The sequence below is a fragment of the Phasianus colchicus genome, chromosome 5 (genome assembly GCF_987193195.1).
Source record: "Phasianus colchicus chromosome 5, bPhaCol1.hap1.1, whole genome shotgun sequence".
Taxonomy (NCBI): domain Eukaryota; kingdom Metazoa; phylum Chordata; class Aves; order Galliformes; family Phasianidae; genus Phasianus; species Phasianus colchicus.
In genome coordinates, this window is record NC_143440.1 from 36795742 (window position 1) to 36814489 (window position 18748).

An 18748-nucleotide genomic window follows, 5' to 3' on the forward strand; every position below is an offset into this window, starting at 1 on the left:
CCACACATTGTATGAGAGCAGAGTTGATGGTCTACATGAACGCACTGCTTGAGGATTCCTAGTTGAACAAGAAGGTTTTCACGTTAAAGAAAGTAACAGAATGACTGTTCTGTGGTTTCATCCTTATAGTAGTGCTCTTACATTGATATAACTCCAGGGAACAGGCCCTGCAGCAACTTTAAGAAACAGAATGAACTACTTGAAAGTGCTGAACCCTTCGAAAAGGGATCTTTGCAGTTGATCTAGTAGTTGTTCGGGTTTTTTTAATAATATTTGGAGAAATAACATGCTGGAAGTTGACAAACTGAGTCATAACACCAAAAGAACATTTTCAAAAGCAACTGATCTCACTAACTGCTATCTCCGAACCACTTGCTTTGCAATATGAGATGCCCAAGTACCTAGAAGCTACCTTAACTGTTGCAAGGAAGAAGAAAAGAAAAAGGGTTCTTTTGAATTGTGACTCTAAAAAGTTAGTGATGAACGTTTTTTCAGCCTTACTGAGATAACCAGTTCTGACAGCCTGCACTGGCACTGCTGCAAGGTGGTCATATAACTGGAGTAACTGCAACATCCCTGACAGAACATTTTTTTATTATGATGCTCAGAACTGCATTAGCTTAAATGTGTCTATGCTTTCAGAGCTATTTGCATAGTATTTTTCCTTCTTGCCATTTTAATTTCTTTATTTTTTATTTTAGGGCTGGGGGAGGTGGGTGGAAAGGCTGTATGTGCACTGTCAGCTAACTTAATGAACTGTCATCTATCCAGCAAGCTCACTATGGAGCCTACAGAAGTGTGAACAAATGGAATGTAACCAGAGCCACAGATTCTCAGGTAAGATCAAACCATTTAAAAAACATGCGTGTGTATGCACACAGAGACACAATCCACTAACTGCCAGCTTGGCTTTCAAAATGGACACAGTAATACGTCTAAATACATATGCATAAGAAAGGTCCTTTCTTCTTCTCTCATTTCATCTGTTTATCAGAAAAGGTGACCAGCGGAAGCTGCTAGCCTCCCGCTCAGCCCAAGTAGTGTTTACATAGTGTATGGCCAGCTATATTTACTGACTTAAAAAAGACCCCACTGATTCCTTTATCAGCTTTGAAATAACCTCTCAAGACCCATTTTTCATGAACTATTTCCATTCCCATACCACTCTTTGCTTCACTAGATCCATTGAGATCTTCCTGAAAGCAACAGAACGTGAGATAAGAACAGATTGCAGAGTTCTGCTTTTAAATGAACAAAATTAGGATTGGTATTCTCCATCACAGTTTTGTTTGCACTACTAAATTCAACAGGGAGAGAATGGAAGTAAAACTGGAGTTTAATGACCCAGGTACAAAGTCACACAAATGAAGTCAATAATCATGAGTTTGATTATATTGATAGGAAGTTAAAATCTTTTCCATCTTGAGGAGATTGCGCAACCTAGATGAAATGCTGAAAATAAGGGATCTCTTAATAGACATCAGTGCCCAGCAAAGGCTTATGGGAAGTCAGTAGGAGAAGGGTTGCATTGCTTTACAGCAAGCAGGCTCATTTCTTTCTCTCTAATTACTTTTCACTGACTCTAGAGACAAAGGAATGTATTGATATTACCTTTGCCATTACAAGCTTTTCTCAGGAAAAGGACCCCCATCTTCGTTGTAATAAAAGGGAGCGTAATATTTTCTCGCAAAAGGAAGGGAATCAAGTTTTCCTCTTGTTTTAAAAGCATTCATAGATTTATAGCGGAAATGACAGGAACAGGATGTATTAACCGTTTGACCCTAGCAGAATGAGTCTACAGCCTTGACTGATTTAAAAGTTTATTGGTATCCTCTGAACAGACACAATGAGTCAAGCCTTGGTCTTGTTCAAATCAATAAGACCTCAACTAATGACTTTAATGGCTTTGAGAGAAGGACCAAGGTTTTGAGCCAATACTCATAAGCAAATAACTAAGCGCAGCCTATAGCACAAACAATAGATAAATGAGTCTGGCTAATTGCTACAATGCATCAGGTTTTCTTTCTAATCCGCACCGCACCACACCACACACATGCTAACAGGGCAGCTCTTTTTTGTTTAATTAAAAAGTGTTTCCAGGTCTTCCTGAACTGCATGGTCTGATCCTTCCAGAGGTTCCTGTCTAAAAAGAAGTGGGAATTGAGGGAGAACCACAGCTAGAGTTGAAAGTCATTGCTTTCTTGCACTTGCTTTGTGGAAATAGGTCTTTAATAAAAAAAAAAAAAAAGAAAAGGATTCTGGAGCGGAAACTCTGGTGGACATTAAAGCTTCTATTTTCTTGAACTACCAGCAGTGCAAACCCCAATGGCAACCCCCTTAGAGTACCATCCAAGATGATACTTCATACAGAGGTGAGTATTCACTGAAACAAATTTCTGCTCAATGCTGAGAATCTCTGAGGCCTCTTAGCACTCTGCTGTCTCTTCCATACTTTGGTTATAATTTAATTTCTTTCTTCTAGTCAGTTCTCTGCTTTATTACAGCACGTAAGATAGCCTTTGTCACTATCCTGCAAGATGCTAATTTCAATGCAGGAAGTCAAGTCTTCTTAGATTATAGAAAATTGAAAGAAATAGGATTCTCCAAAAGATGTACTTGGAGATGAAAAATACACCCTAGATTCTGTGATTTGTTCCCATAGCAAAGGTCCAAGGACTTCACACAGTAAGATCAGTTTCTGAAAATACTCTTATTGCTCATTGGCACTGTGAGCAAACTGACTTTTGTCCTCTTTCCTACCTACGTGGAAAGGTCCCTGCTCTCTCTCTGCTTTTACCTCTGCTGCAGGGCCTGCAGCCAGTAGGCCTGGCTTCTCCCCCTTTCAGTTCTTAGATAATTTTCTTCACTGAATGCTACTCAAAATTTCCAGTTACACATTGATGTGACTGTTTGCTTCCCATGAAGCTACAACCTCATGCTTTTAGGTTACCTGGATGGCATCATTTTTCTCTTTTTCCTCCAACACCATTGCTTTTGGTTTTACCCATCCTTTGTTAGCTTCACTATGTTTTCAAGCACCCACCCCTCATTGCATAGCACTTCCCTAGTGTGATCTATAACCATTACTGCCACTCCCTGGCCCTTGTTATCAAGCCAATTTTATATCCAATCAAGTATTGTACCATCAGTCCTATACTTGCTAACCTTATAAATGAATTTGTTATGTGGCACTGTATTGAGAGCCTTTTCAAGTCCAAGTAAATTATGTCTCCTTTTTCACCCCTGTCCACTCTCATTGTCACTTCCTCAGAGAAATGAATCAAGATTGTTAAGCATGACCTCCCTTTTGTAAATCCATGATGACTATCTCTAACCAAACTATATTAGGTTGGTATTAAATCAGGACACACACTCAAAGGGGACCCGCTATAAACTGCAACCTACAGATGCTTCATGTGGAGATGAGACATGGGAATCACTGATAGACTAAAAGGGAACAGTACAGGTCTGATGGTTTGCCAATAACTTCTTAGTGATCAAATTCCTGCCTGGGGAAGCAACCAGAATTCCTCCAGAGAAGAAAAAAAAGAACTTTCATCTACATCAGTCTAGCATGTTTCTGTCACAGAAGATTATGTGATCATTGAGGATAAGGAGAGAATTAACTGAGTTCTGCTTTTATTCATCTATGATGGAACCAGAATCAAAAGACATTAAAAGAAAACCTCGTATTTCCTCGAATACTCTTCTACATGTGTAAAAGTCATGACCAGAAGTAGATCAACTCCCTCATGAAACAATTGTGTCTTTTCAACAAGTGCTTAGTATTGAGCATATTCCTTTCCACTGATCAACAACAAGTCTAATACAATAAGAAAGAAAGAGAAGTATGAGTTCTTTCAGGAAACTTTTAATTTAAGAGCTTCACAGACAAGAGTGCCTGCACATCATGACTTTCACAGTGGAGCAGAGTATTGTCCCACAGCTTCTGAGAAGTGCTATACCTGCATAAGCTAGCTTACATGTAGCCTTTTGACATGAACATATGCTTCTTGCACAGGCACAGCAGAAGGACACGAAGACTTCTGCACTTCAACCAAGGTACTAGAGAACACAGGTACTGCATCAAATGCATCAGTTTTCTCACTTCTTTACAGAATAGTGAAAGCATTAGGTAAAGGAAGTATAGAGGAAGAAAGAAAGGGAGGAATGGCTATTCAGTCCTGGTTCCTTAAGGAATGATCAGACTGCCATTGAGACATTTGGGATCTTGCTTCTCTTGAAGAATGTGCCTGCTCCTCTCCTACATGATGCTCCTGAACACCACCAGGGGAGCAACTCTTTGCACGGAGATATACAATATGAGAGGTGGGCTGAGAAAGCACAAGATGCAGCTGGGCAAGTTGTGCCCCATGTCCCCTCTTTGCTGGCTAGGGCAGGGAAACAGCCTGCATAAGCACTACGCAAAAAGATTCTTGGCAGTTAATCCTGGCAGCATTTGAAGTGTAACTTCGGAATAATTTACTGGCCTTTCTGCCTCTGTGACTGGAAATATCTCCCTCAATGCTGTAAGCATAATTGCTGCCTCTTTAGCTTGAGTAGGGGGAAAAAAAAAAAGATCCCAACAGTCTGTCTTGAGCTTGTTTGACAATATACATACATCAAGCATGGTGAGATCCAGATGGGTCAAAGCCATCCCTTGGGAACCTAACCTTTGGCCTCCTGCCTCACAGCACTCCCCAGGTGCTGTGGAGGGAGCCCTCTAATCTACACCCTGTGGAGGATCATTGCTATTATATGTATGCGCTTGGCTCCCTTGTGCCTTCAAATCAGAAATGCAGCAGTCAGTGTACGGTGGAGAGATACTGCTCTGGGAGAGTTCAGCCCAGTTAGTGCTGCTGCAGGACATAGAGTTTCTGGCAAACATCCACTGAAACAAAGGAAAGAGGCCCCCAAATCAGTCTGGCTTGCTTTCAAGGCCTTGACCCTGTAACAGCCAGTACAGACATGCTCAGAAAAATAATGTGCAGAAACAGTAGGTCAATGCAGAGAAGCATAACTAAAAGATAAGGGTTAGAAGGGTATAAAGAAATAGTTGGAGCATGTCTTCTCTGTTCAGAAAAGATTGCTCACCCTCCTGAAGATGAATGAGAAGTTTTGAAGAGGAAGTTAAACTATTGTGTACTTCTTAGGCAAATAAAAAAAGCAGAAAAGAAAAAAAAAATGATAATCAAAGCAGAGCTCAAGATGACAGAATTATCACATCACTAGTACTCACAGCTAGAATATTGTCATTGGCATAATGATACATTACTTCTATATACAGTCCCACAGGCAAAGAAATATGGCTTAGTATCAAATGCATAATACAAAGTCACGCGTATAATCCTAAGTACCAAACATCCTTAAAAGACCAGCTATTGGCTCGACGTATACCACAGAAAGTTACATCGATGAGTGAGTTACACACCATACCCTTCAAGCAGAAATTATTTTTCAGAACGAATCATGGGTGATAGACTAGATGACAGTAACAGTCCTTCTGGCCAGAAGACCTCATGAAACAGTGACCTTGCTGATACAAGTAAGGAATCTGCTCCATAAGCGTGCAATTTATTTGTGGAGTTAAGGACTAAATCAGGAAAAATAAAAAGTGAACAAAAACTGCTAAGTAAGACCAGCAATAAAATTATCTGTCATGTCTGTAAGCTTCTGCCTATGCTTGCCATTGTATTTTTTGCAAGCAAATAGTGATTTTTTTAAGGAATCTTTTCATTGTTATGTTAACTCTGTTTCCTGTAGCAGGTAAATTGTACCCGCAGGAATCAGTAGAGCTCTGCAGTCAAGACATCAGCAGAAGAGAGGGATCAGACACCTGAGAAACAGACATCTGAGATAAGAGAAAGCCTTACAATACAGGCAAGATATTTTTTCAAACTTTATGAAGAAGCTATAACACCCTAGGCCCTCAGTTAGAACACACATGCAAGCTTTCTTTCCTCATTGCGAACCTGAGCCCTCATTGCAAATGGAAAGATAACTCCCTGGAGTCCACACATCCCTCAGAAAAGTGGAAAATCCCAAGTTCCTCCTTTGGGAGATTCATGCTTCTTAAAAATCTTCCCTTCTGCTATTTTGGCTGAATCCAAAAGAAGCAGTAATTGTGGAGAGAGTGATACATAAAACAGATCTAAGAAAATAGGCCCCTCTAATTAGATAGATGTGTGTAGTGATGCTACATAGTAGTGATGCTACTGCTATTAGCAGTAGAACTTGTATTTGTACCAGTAGTGGTGGTGGTGCACTGTAGAAGAAGGAGCATTAGCATCAAATCTACTGTCCCATAGCAGTGATAGCCGTGGAGACTAACTACTAGAGATACTATCAAGATTAGTTCAAAATAGCCTTGGATTCCACTGTGTTTATGGGATCGCACTTCACTAAGAACATTTACTTTCCTTCCTTGACCCCTACTTGCTCCTATTCTTTTTTGTTGTTGTTATTGATAGACTTCCCCCCACCCCTTCATTTCTACATAATATTATACACTTTCGGAGGTCAGAAAAGTAGGCAACTTGAAGGCTTTCATTTTGAAATATTATTTGTCTGTTAACCTTGTAATACAATCATTTGATGACTGCATATGATAGCAGTATTTAATACTCTGGGCTGACAGATAAAATACAAGGCACAAATCAAAAAATATCTAAAGACTCAATCACCACAAAGACAGCCTGTCTCTTCAAGAAGTGCCTAAAATAATACTTCCTAAAAAAATCTACACGAGCAATTAGGAGGGTTTCATCATAATAGGTCACTGGCTCTCAAACAGATTCCCTTTATAATTTGCCACAGTGGGAACTTAGCGACCTTGAAAGGAGCATGCAAGAAGCTTTTCTTTACTTGTCTGAAATGCCTGGTAAATGGTGTAATGTTATACACTAGAAATAACACTTTCTTTGATGGAATAGGATACTTTGGGGAGGCCTGCTCCACACTATAAGAATATATTACAGAAAAGAACACCATGAAATACCTAAGTCCTGATTACTGTCTCAAAGCAACTTAATAATAACAAACAAACTTATTCACAAGTATTAGTTAGAATTGAAATCTGATTACACTTCCATGCACATTCCATTCGTATGCTGTGCAGCCCCATGCAGAAAAATCTAGTTAAGTGGCATGTGCTTTGTGAAGCTGACCCATACAATGAAATGGTTTATGAGAAATGACAATATATGATGAGAATACAGAACTTTGATAATAGGTTTATTTATTGATTGAAAATAAAATTCATGAACTGCAAAGCAGAGAACTGCACCAGTGGGAACTGTTCCAAGAGGACATTAGGAAGTGAGAGAGTGACAGAGAGTATGCATGTGTATTACACATAAACTAAGTTAAAGGTTGCCTAAATGCTTCTGATTCCACAAGAAGAGCCTCTGAGGATACGATCTGAAAGCCTTTAATGCTGGTAAGGTTTTGTCAGTATGATATTTGCATATTTTGCCTAAAAACCCACAATGCTGTATTAATTCATTTTTATTTACCTTTCTGCCGCTTCCAAAAGAAACCTCGCAGGAAGCCATTAATGACACAGCTTCATAAGAGATAATTTTCAGAGAGGCTTTGTGGGTAGTGACTGAAGGGGGAAAAAAAAGTGTGTGTCAAATTTAGGTTATTAACAACATAATCCTTAAACAGACGGTATCTCAAAGACTAATTCATCTTCAAATTTGACTGTAAAAACCGCATGATCCCTCACTCTGTGTGCATGCAAATTTATATCACTTTTTTTTTTTCTTCATGTTTATTAGGGGAATATGACTAGAAAGGGAAGCAGGAGAGTTCTGAAGCACAATGCTGGAGGCTGGAAAACAATTTCACCTTCACTACTACTATCACTCTCATTCAGATTCGGATCCCATTCCTGGTCTTGCAGTTCACCAGCAAAACCACTGGGCACAAAGCTTCCCCTGTTCACATGGATAAAGCTGTGTGCCTCTGCCCAGGCACCTGCCTGCAGAGCACTGCCTGGACAGGCTGGTCTGGTGGGCAGCTCTCTGCAGGGCACCCCCAGCAAGTCACAGCCCAAGCACTTCACTCACCTGGGGTGAACGCAGGGAAGTGTTTGCTTTCCCTGGCACCACACTGAGGGAAGCTGAATTTCCATGACAACTCTAAACAAAATCACACTGGTATCTATTTCATCTGGGTTTCTCCACACAGAATGGGACCTGGTGTCCCTCCTCTGTTCACATTTCACAGTAGTAGGTATTTGGAACAAGGATGTTTTATTAACTTAAATAACACTTTGCGTTTCGTTGAGTGCCAGGTTCTCAGTGGACAAGCAAGCTGAATGAGAAGCAATTGCTCTGAAAACTGTGACAGCAAGAAGGCATGAGTCCCATTTAATACAATTTTAGCAGCATGACTTGTTAATCACAATACAACAAAAGCAGTTGTGGACTATATGGACTATAAAGCCTCAACCTTTTCCCTACATAAGGATGATATACCAAAACATTAGCATCTTCCCACACTGAGAGAAGAGAGGCACTTCTCACATGAATTTATAATATTCAGTATAAGCGTCTTTAAAATTTTCCTGTTGTTCCTGTTCCCTGGCTTTTTTCCTCCCTCTTGGATCCTTTAAAGATCTGTAATTTATTAGAGGCTTCCTCTTCCTTCCTGTACTTTTCTGCTCTGGATGCTCTATTTATAGTTTTTTGTAGCATCCAAATTTTACCCGTTCAATTTCTGCTGAAAGGCTACAGTAGTTGCTGATATAATTTTCAGTTGCTGTTTTGTTACTGTTTTTTTCCCCCTCCTCATAAACGGAGGAAGCAATGCACATGGAAAAGCCCAAGGCCAGCCAGTCTGGCAGCTATTGTTCCAGAGCAATACACTGCTCTGCAACACATTAAGTCAGGCCTCTTCCAAAGCTGCAAACCTCAAAGGCCATCACTAATTGTGACACAGGAAGATAGTGGGGAAAGAACAGAAGATGTCTGAGTAGGCATCTTCAAGTTGTGCCATTTCATGAAGCAGTTAATAGAGTGGAAAACAAAGTTGGGTAGCTGAGATCTTGTCTGTAGGATCACAGCCTGAGGAAGGCCTGGGCACTGCATGCTACCATGCACAACCGTCCTCATGAAGCGATCAGGCCAGAAATTGTTTCTCCTTGCAGCTCCTCACAGGCATTGAGGAATTTTAATCCCTCTCTGCTTGCTTTACAGGCCTGCAAATAACATTCAGTGACACAGCTGGGCTCGGAGCTGGGGGAAAAAAATTTAGATGTGCCTGCACAACCTACCCAGTGTATAGCTACTGGCATCTCCAGGGGATGACTGAAGTCAGACATAGGTTGTGCTCTGCAAGTGTCAAGACCCACAGACGGTAGTCTGGAAGACTCTAATTCACTTGTCAAGCAAGTCACCAGTGGTGAACTCAACACCCTGAATGGACAGTACGTCCTGCTTCCTACGACCCTGCTTCCAGGGTCAAGGAGGAGAATAAGTTCATCTGGATACAAAGATACTGGTACATGACATTCCTGGGAATATACTACTTCACAAATAACTAGATCTTTGATACTAGCGAGTTGCCTGCAGCTCACAGGCATTTTAATCATAGGGTGAATTACAGAATGGATTGAATGGAAAAGGACATTTAAATACAGAATTGGATTGGTTATAAAAGACCTCTAGAGATCATTGAGTCCAAAAATCCATCTAGTCCAATCCTGTGCCATCATCAGGAACATCTTCCACCAGACCAGGTGGCTCAAGGCCCCATCCAATCTGACCCTGAACATGTCTACAGATGGGGTATCTAGAGATTCTTAATTGGGTATTTTTCTCATGCCATTAAGCTCTATAAAATTTGGCCCACAATTTTGGTGATCAAAATTTACATACGCTGCTTAATCAACAATACTTAAGGGTTTTGTTATATTTCACTTGTTTCTGTCAGATATTTAGCACAGTATTCATTGTACCAGAATTATCTGGCAATTTAACACCTTCAGTAAAGATATTTGCCCATGAGCAAATAAATCTATAATAACCAGGAAGCTTTCTGGCCCTTGTAAAGTCAGAATTAATATATTATATATATATATATATATATATATATATATGGTATGTAGGGTGGGTATGGTTCTAAGTTGACAAGACTTTATTCAATTTGCTTTAAACCCCTGTCAAAGGACACAGTTTTAGTTGAAGCCACAGAAAGTTCTCCACTGACTCCTCATAGTCCTCTATGCTTGTGTTTTAACATTTTTTTTTAAATGGCAATTTCTGTTTATGTTAATAACTCTTTAAAAGGAAGTAAGAAAAATGCATAGATTCTGCTTACAAATGTAGGTAACAGGTTTACAGATACATGCCAGCTACAATTGTATACAAACAGCCAGCTGACATAAAAATTTGGCTTTTTCCATGTGCAAAACCCCACTGGTAAAAAAAAAAAAAAAGCCTCAATTTGCTATAATAATTTCCAAAATAATTACTTCATCTGCTTATGAATTCATTATTTTAAATAGTCTATTTGATTTATCTGTGTTAATTATTTTTAAAGGACTAGTAGTAATAATAATAATAAAAAAAGTGGATGAGTCATTTGCAAATGTGATGTCTAAAAAGCAGTCATATTAGAAACATATTAGCTATTCATAAATGGTCAAGTTAAATATACTCTTTATAATAGAGTGAAACAAGCCATTTCAACCAAGTTCTGCTGATCTGGATAAGACATTTTAGAGATCTGATATCCTAATTACAATATTTTCCCTGCGCAACAATGCTAGCTGTTATTTAGGTTGACATTCCGGTTTATTTTCTTGCACTTCTAAACAGGGAAAGACAAAACTGAATTATATTCACAATTGCACTTATAAAAGCTTGGAAGGCATCTTTTCAGAGACCTTTTCTACCATTACATTTCACTAATGCATACATTTGCCAATTCCCTTCCACTCTTTCCTCTCAGCTGCATTAAATTTAACTCCTCTACTGTGATTTGTAGTTAGCAGAGACTAGAGCCGAGATAAAAGGGCCTTGGTGACTGATTCTGCTTTTTGCCATCATTTGTTTGGTCTGATGATAATGGTGGCAACGTTAAAATTAAAATAAATAAATAAAGAGAGTACTTCAGGCTTTCATTCTAAGAAATGAAAGGCAATTATCCAAAGACAGAAAGGGAGAGGTTGGTGGTAGAAAGCTAGGAAGTGATGTCTGCTGAGGAAGCGTCAGTTCTGAAAAAAGCATCTTTTTGACCTAATTCCCTCCTGTTTGGTTCTTATTCCCACCATACAACTTATTGATAAGGCCAACCCTGTACCATGCTTTGACCACAATGACTTTCAGCTCTCTAAGCACCTGCATGCTGGACCAGCACCTTTCCAGTGACAAAATGACAATTCCCATGCTGCTGCTCAGGTCTAGCTTTTGCTGGTGCTGGCAGAGTCTAAGGGGCATGGAATCTACAGAGCCCACACATCCACACCAGGTGCTAGGAATTTCAGCATGCCTGCCTGGAGACGAGACTGCATGCCTATACATACATGAGCAAGTGTGTGCACAACCAAGTTTTTGCCTGTTTGCTTTTAACCTTTGTTATTAAAAAAAAGGGGGGGGAGGTTGGCAGCCCCTAGCAATCCCCCCGCATTACTCCCCGGTTCTCTTGTGGTGCAAAATTCTTCCTTTTTAAATTTTTTTAAACCTAGGTTTTCTAAATAGCAGGCAAAGGCCATTACTCAGCTCCAGCAGAGTAAAGAAACCTGTGGCTGAAGTACAGCACACTTAGTAATTTAGCTGAAAAACAAAACACTTTAGCACTCACATAATTGCCATTAAAAACTATATAAATATGGAAATTATTTTTAAATGTTCCAAGTCACTCAGGAGTGCACTGGACATTAAAGGGACAGGCTAGAACAGTGCTTGGTCAGTCTCCAGGCCAAGGGGCAAAGTCCCCCTCTGGGACTGCTCTCTTCACTCACACTCAAGGTTAAGGAAGAAGGAATATGCTGCAACCCAACGAGGGATGTTTGAACAGTCCTGTACCCTGGAGACCTTTCACACTTGCTCCTCCACTGCCTGCAGCTCCACCCAGTGCAGGAAGAGGTGGTCAATGCACCCCATGACTGCATGGAGATGGGTGCTGGTATGATCATTTACAACTATGAGAAGTAAAACGTATCACAAAAGGGAAAAATTAAGCAAAGGGAAAAAAAAAAAAGAAAAAAATCTTCTTTTATAAATACATCAGAGCACCTCAGATTCATCACTGTGATCAAGAAGAGACATTGCCTAACACAGCTTGTACCACTTGGTGGCAACACTTCCATGTTTGATTTATTGAACCTTCTCATCATCACTCTACTGATACTTGAAAGAACAAATTAGGCACTGATCTGTGCAATTAATTATGGCTGAGAACAAAAATAAAAGTTTCAAATGACTTTCCTGCTATTCTCTGTCCAGGAGTCATACTAAACAGATTACAAGAGTGTGTTGCTTTAGGTCCTGACATATTTCTAATAAGAAACTTTCACACATCACAGAGGCATTGCTGCACAGCCAGGTAAAGCAAGCTCTTCTTAAATACCAACAGAAAATAATTTCAACCAGAGCCATGAAAGAAAGAGTTGACCAATGGTTTGCAGAGCATTAGGGGCTCTGGGAAGATGGGGTAGATAGCTATGATTGCACAAAGTTCTCCATTTCAATCGTGTTTCGAGATTGCAAGTACATATCCAAGCATCATTCAAGCTGTCAGTACGAAAAAAGCTGCAATCTTGCACGTTGCCCACACAACAGCCATGTCACAGTCCTCTCCTGCACTTTAATTTTTTATTTGCAAGACTCATTTTTCAAGCAAAGGTCATCCAGTGCCTGCTCATCTCTGACCCTCTCTTGCTAAACCTGATGTAATGTCAATAACTGCCAGAATTGTTGGATGTGAAGAAGAGAACTCCTGTTTGCTACAAGGGAAAAAGTCAGCAAACTGGAGGGCACTGGGCCTGCACATGCAATTTGATGGTGACCGTTCTGCTTCTGATCAGGACTGCAACATGCCACCCTGAGGCTACTGAGTGGCAGGCAAAATATCTCTGTGAACAGCAGTGCAAGTGCACACAGGAGCCCAGTGTGACAACAGAGGGGAAGGCAGCATGTTTCCATCCCACCCAAAAAGCTGAGCCTGCTACAGAGGATATGGCATCTGTTGAGACAGGAGAAGCCCCCACTTCCTCCAAAATGGCCCCATCTACATCTTCTGGCCACAATTTGCTGACAAGGGGAATGAAAGGAAGCTGAGACTCCAATGATTTTCTTGTGTTCCCTGGACACGTTCACAGAGACTAAGCAAAGGAAATACATTAACAATAAGGGGGGAAACATTTGGCTTATGATATTAATGTATTTATAGCAGCCAGAAAACTATAGGTCCCAACCTTATATAAAATTTTGACAGACTGCCAGTTCTAAAAGTCAAAGCAAGTCTGCAAGAATGATCCATAGTATTTAATATGAGTTATGAGCACACCTAGGCTCAACTGCTAGTATCCCAACTGCTTGCATTTACAGTCATGTTAGTTAACACATTCTCATTCACACGTGCTGAAAGGATTAATGACTCAAGTGAGAATTTATTTGCAATATACTTGCAAATCAACACAGCTTTGCAAAGGGAAGTAAAACATTCAACAGAAGTAGCAAATGCTGACTTCCATGTGGATATGCCTCTTTCTCTTTAGCCAGGACGTGATCTGGGTGGAGAGAAAGCATCTTCCCCCTTCAAGATCCCATATGTTCTCAAAGGACAACTTTAGATAACCCAGTGTATATTTCTTCCTTGTTCCCTTTCACCCCCTAATATTATATCCATTTGTAAAGAATAATTGAAGGTGACCTAAAAGTCAACCTCTCCCAGAAAACAGAGAGCCCAACCAGCTGCACAGCAGGAGCAAAAACAGGACGTAACCCTGGTCTATATCTGCTCTTGACTCTACCTTGAGGTCCAAAAGGGGCACCAGGATCTGAATTCTAATTTTACGAAGGAAGAAGAGGAAGACAATCCACAGCCTTAGGCACTATATCAGAAGATTTAGGCATCAAATAATAGAGTAAGTGTAACCCGCTTGAACTGAACAGGACCCCTCCCCACCATGGCTATGAGTGAGGCCATCCTCTCACCCAGCATGAGATGGCATGACCAGCCCCTGGGTACAAAAGCAACAGAGACCTTATTGCTGCCAAAACTGCTCCCAGAAAAAGAAAAAAAAAAAACAATCCCTTCTACCTGCATCACTCCTGGTAGAAGTTTCTACAGCCACACCTCTGATGGTGGTATCGCCATAGCCCCTTCAGAAGCACCATGCTTCAGCATCCCAGCCTTAAGAAAGCTTTTCCTAATGGCTAACCAGCAACTTCCTTGCTGTGATTTTATCCCATTACTGTTGTCATCTGACACAGGTATCAAGAACAAACTATTTCCTTATTCTTTGTAGTAACCTTTTCTGCATTTTAAGACCAATTGTGCTTTCACTTCATCCTTCTCCCCACTCTCCTTATTCCTGGAAGAAACAATCACTGTTTTAAGGTGTCCAAGGGGTCATGTTCTGTAGGTCTCTGATCTTCCCCCCTCCAAATGACTAATAGGAGAGCAATTTTTTCCCACAACTTTCTTGAGGAATGCTGAGCTGCAATTTTCCAGTTCAGATAAATTTACTCTCGAATCAACAAAAATTCATTTGCTCCCTAGGAAATGGAGAAACCACAGTGGGTTAACCACAAAGGCTATGATCCCTCATCAAAAGGACACACATTGTAGAGCTGAGTACTTGGGATCTTCTGGTGTGTGAATGAAGCCAGCCTCCTTGGGTAAGCCTGGTGCCAGAATGCTGGCATCTTGCTTCAGGGTATAAGCAACTAGGAATAGAAAGGCAGCTCCACTTTCTTCTGCCATGCTTCACAGAGGGCCCAGGAAGCTCTACACATACATCTGTCATGTGGTATTACCTACACTTGGGCACTCCGGACCACATGTGTGTTGGTTGTTAGATTAACAGGGTCTGCATCAGCTGAGCTGGAAACAATGGTGGCTCAGAGCTTGCCATAACAGATTCAGCTCCACCATATCCTTGCGCAGTGACAGCAGCACAAAGAGCTGAAAATAGAGCATTCAGTGTCTCTCAAACCAAAGAGAGATACCTGCAGGTGAGGGCCAACACTAGGAGTGTGAACAAAAATAAACGTTTTAAGATAGAAATCAAAATAACTTTCTGTATTGACATTTGTTTTAAAACTAAAGACATAATTATCCCGTTGTGAGCCTTGGCTACAGAGAAAAACATCTTGTTGGGAACTAATTAAAGAATTATCCAGTGTTTAGCTTCTCATAGATAAAGGAGCATAAGCTTTGAAACAGAAGTGTTTGCAGTGAGCTTTTGAAAATTCTCTGAAGGCAGCTAAGCTTAAGTCTGCTAAGCCTCTTCCATCACCCATTACATGTCTGTTCAGATGTCTTATTTCTTTTCCTTCCTTTCACACAAGAGAAGCCACTGGTACATCTTAACAACAGATACTACCTCTCCTGATTAGAGCTCTGCTATACATGGAGAAATGCTGTACATCACAGCAATGATGCATCCAGTGAACCACTGTAAAGGTGGGAAATGTGTCACAGTTACTCAAACTACAGAGTTTAGTAAATAAAAAACATCCCACAACACCTCTCTGAGGTCGTAGCCTGACCATACCTGGTGGCCTTCTGCAGCCACTCTTGGTCCACCAGTCACAGACCAGGACCTCTACCTGCAACACACAGCACAGCCCCAGCACCACATCCACAAATCCTATGAATTGCCATGACAGCCAGCACACCAGGCTTTAAATAAAGAAAGGCAGACAGCAAGGATATCACTGTTTTGTACCCTCTGTATACGACATATAATTATTTTGTACAACAACTTTCTGTTCGGGGAACAGATCAGCCAGTTTGGCAGCACTTAACCACAACGTGGGAGCTCCAATTCTCCTCTTGCTTGAAGGAGCCTGTTTTTCTCCCTGCATGAAAAATACCACTAAGTTTTCTTTTCTTATTTTTCTGGAAATGCTTTCACTTCACGTTCAAAAAGGAAATCAAATCTCGATTGCTTTCTCTCTTAGGTTCCTTGAATACAATACACATTAAAACAAAGACTTTTTTTTTCCAACTTAACGTGAGTTACATTCTCTGCTTCGGGATTTAAAAAGCATCCATCATCATCAGTAACTTGCACATCATTAGGAATAGCACAACTAATTGCCCAATATGAAAAAAAAAACATAAATATATAATTACCTTGTAGGTTGAATAGCAAAGTTTTGTAGTCCTCCTGGATATCAGAAGCCTGTCAGCTTGATTGCAGCTTTGCACATTGATTGCCCTTTCCCATCAGTGCCTGAGATCAGGCCCAGAAGCTGACACAGGGCTCCTAGGCAGGACACACACTACACAACCCCACAAAGACACACAGCTATGCCTCACTCCTTCTGAACAGTCCAGAACCACCAGAAAAGCACTAACTTCCTTGGGAAGAAGGCTCTAGAAACATATTTTCCAGAGCCTCCTGTAAACCACCCCAGGGCTGCACTTTACCCCAGAGAAGCACATGATGAGACATGAGCTGCAGCTGAGCCAAATCCAAACCACACCCCTTTTGCCCCTACTTGGTGGGGTCTCAGGTGTGGGCAGTAATGCTGTGCTGTAGCACAGCTAGCAGACAGCTGGGCAGGAGAATGGAGCACATGGGGCCATGGAACCACAGCTGTGTCTGACTATAGCACATCAGCCTGGCCCCTCCTGAGAATGGCTCTAGGAAAGCTTAGTAAGTCTGCATCCCTGGCAGGTGATGTACTTCTGCATCTGTCTAGCTCTCCTCTTTTCCAGTTTACCTAAGTTAAAAAAAAAAAAAAAAAAAAAAAAAGCACCTACATTAAAACACAACAAAACAACAAAAACCCACAACTAACTTCAAAGGTATGCCTTTCTGGAGTAGTAAATGCTTTTAGCTATAGATCAGCCTATAGATCATAGCTCCTATGTCAGCCCTGGTAGAGGGAATTAATCCCTTCTGTGCACTGAAAACCTAGCATGTTTTTCCTCCAGTAGCTAGGTAAAGAACCTGGAAGGTTATCTGAGCCATAACAAAGGCTTGATGGAAAAACTGCTGCTGTCTAAATTGTTCTCCTCTCAAAACATGTGCTGTGTTGTTTTATTTTGCAGTCCTTTTAGGAAAAAATAACTGTTTTATAATATCAACATTAGTTGCTACTAGAAGTGCGACTGAGTTTTCTCAAATTAACTCCCCTTGGAAATGACACTTCCCTCTGGCTGTGCAGAGAAACAAACACTCACTCACAGCTCTCTGGGACTGGAGGAGCCCAGGATGCTTTCATCTCCAAACTTCCCGCAAGCAGCAGCTGCTGAGTCTGTTACAGCATGGAGATGTGGCTGGTTCCTTGTACTGGTGTTAGAGCAAGCAAGAGGGTATGATGACAGTAATGACAGTGGTGTCATCTTTTATCAGCTATTAGAACTCTGCATCCTCTGTCAAGGAACAATCTGTGAGCTCTCTGGCAGGGCAATTTGGGTACGTGGGGTACACGTAAGGGAGGGGCATTACTGAGTGTCACACCAGCCTACCTGTTAAAGGCTACCTGTGACACTGAAGCCAGGGGAAAGCCACCTCTTTGCATAGCTCCAGCCCAACCTGCAGTACTGGGACAGATGTTTCCCCAAAATGGAGATTCATCTCTTCTCAGGGCAGAGTCTTTTTGCTGTGCTGATGGCTCATCCCTTGCAAATCTCCTACACCCACTTGCATAATGCTTTGAAAGAGACGTCTGGTCAGGGGGTGCCTCCAGCCCAGCATCCTGGCAGGAGCTGGGAATTAACTAACCCCCTGTGCCAGCAGCAAGGGAGGTCATTGCTACACACTGTAACCCCAAACAAACAGACACTTGGACTCCCACTCTCAGGTTTGTGGGTAGGCTTCCCCAGCTGCCCCAAGCTCTCCTAGTCCAGAGAAGGGCAACAAAACTGGTGAGGGGTCTGGAGCACAAGTCTTATGAAGAATGGCTGAGGGAGCTGGGATTGTTCAGTCTGGAGAAGAGGAGGCTCAGGGGAGACCTCATCGCACTCTACAACTTCCTGAAGGGAGGTTGTGGTGATGAGGGGTTTGGCCTCTTCTCCCAGGCAACAAACAGGACCCAGGGAAATGGCCACAAGTTGTATCAGAGGAGGTTTAGGTTAGACATGAGGAAGAACTTTTTCTCTCAGAGTGGTCAGGCACTGGAATGGCCTGCCCAGGGAGGTCGTGGAGTCGCCATCCCTGGCAGTGTTCAAGAGGCATCTGGATGAGGAATTGCGAGATATGGGTTAGTTTTTGGTAGCAGTGGTAATAAAAAGACAGTTGGTCTAGATGATCTTATAGGTCATTTCCAACCTTGTGATTCTATGATTCCATGATTCCTACGGCTCCAGGATGACATGCTGGTGCCCACTGTTTCCAGACTGCTAGATAACCTTCTCCCTCACCCCAGGAGGCTGCAGCACTGCCCTACAGTTAACTCCTGTGCCAAGCCCATGCTTGCTCTCCCCTCTTACTGCTATGCACCCTGCTAGCAGAGGAACAACCGAAGTGGCCTTCTTCAGTAACACCAATAGCACCACAGGGCAAAGGGGGGTTGAGATAGCTTTTCCCAACGCTTCTGAACTGTGCTGTCCCTTC

The 18748-nt window shown here is 41.5% G+C and overlaps 1 long non-coding RNA gene across 1 annotated transcript in view; it reads right to left on the reverse strand.

Moving 5' to 3' along the window:
- The window catches only part of LOC149917855 (uncharacterized), a 58870-nt gene extending 42064 nt beyond the window's left edge, over positions 1 to 16806 (reverse strand). The window contains exon 1 of the long non-coding RNA XR_016466967.1: positions 16318 to 16806. This is a non-coding gene — a long non-coding RNA (uncharacterized LOC149917855). The remainder of the gene's footprint in view (positions 1 to 16317) is intronic.
- Between the last annotated feature and the right edge of the window lie 1942 nt (positions 16807 to 18748).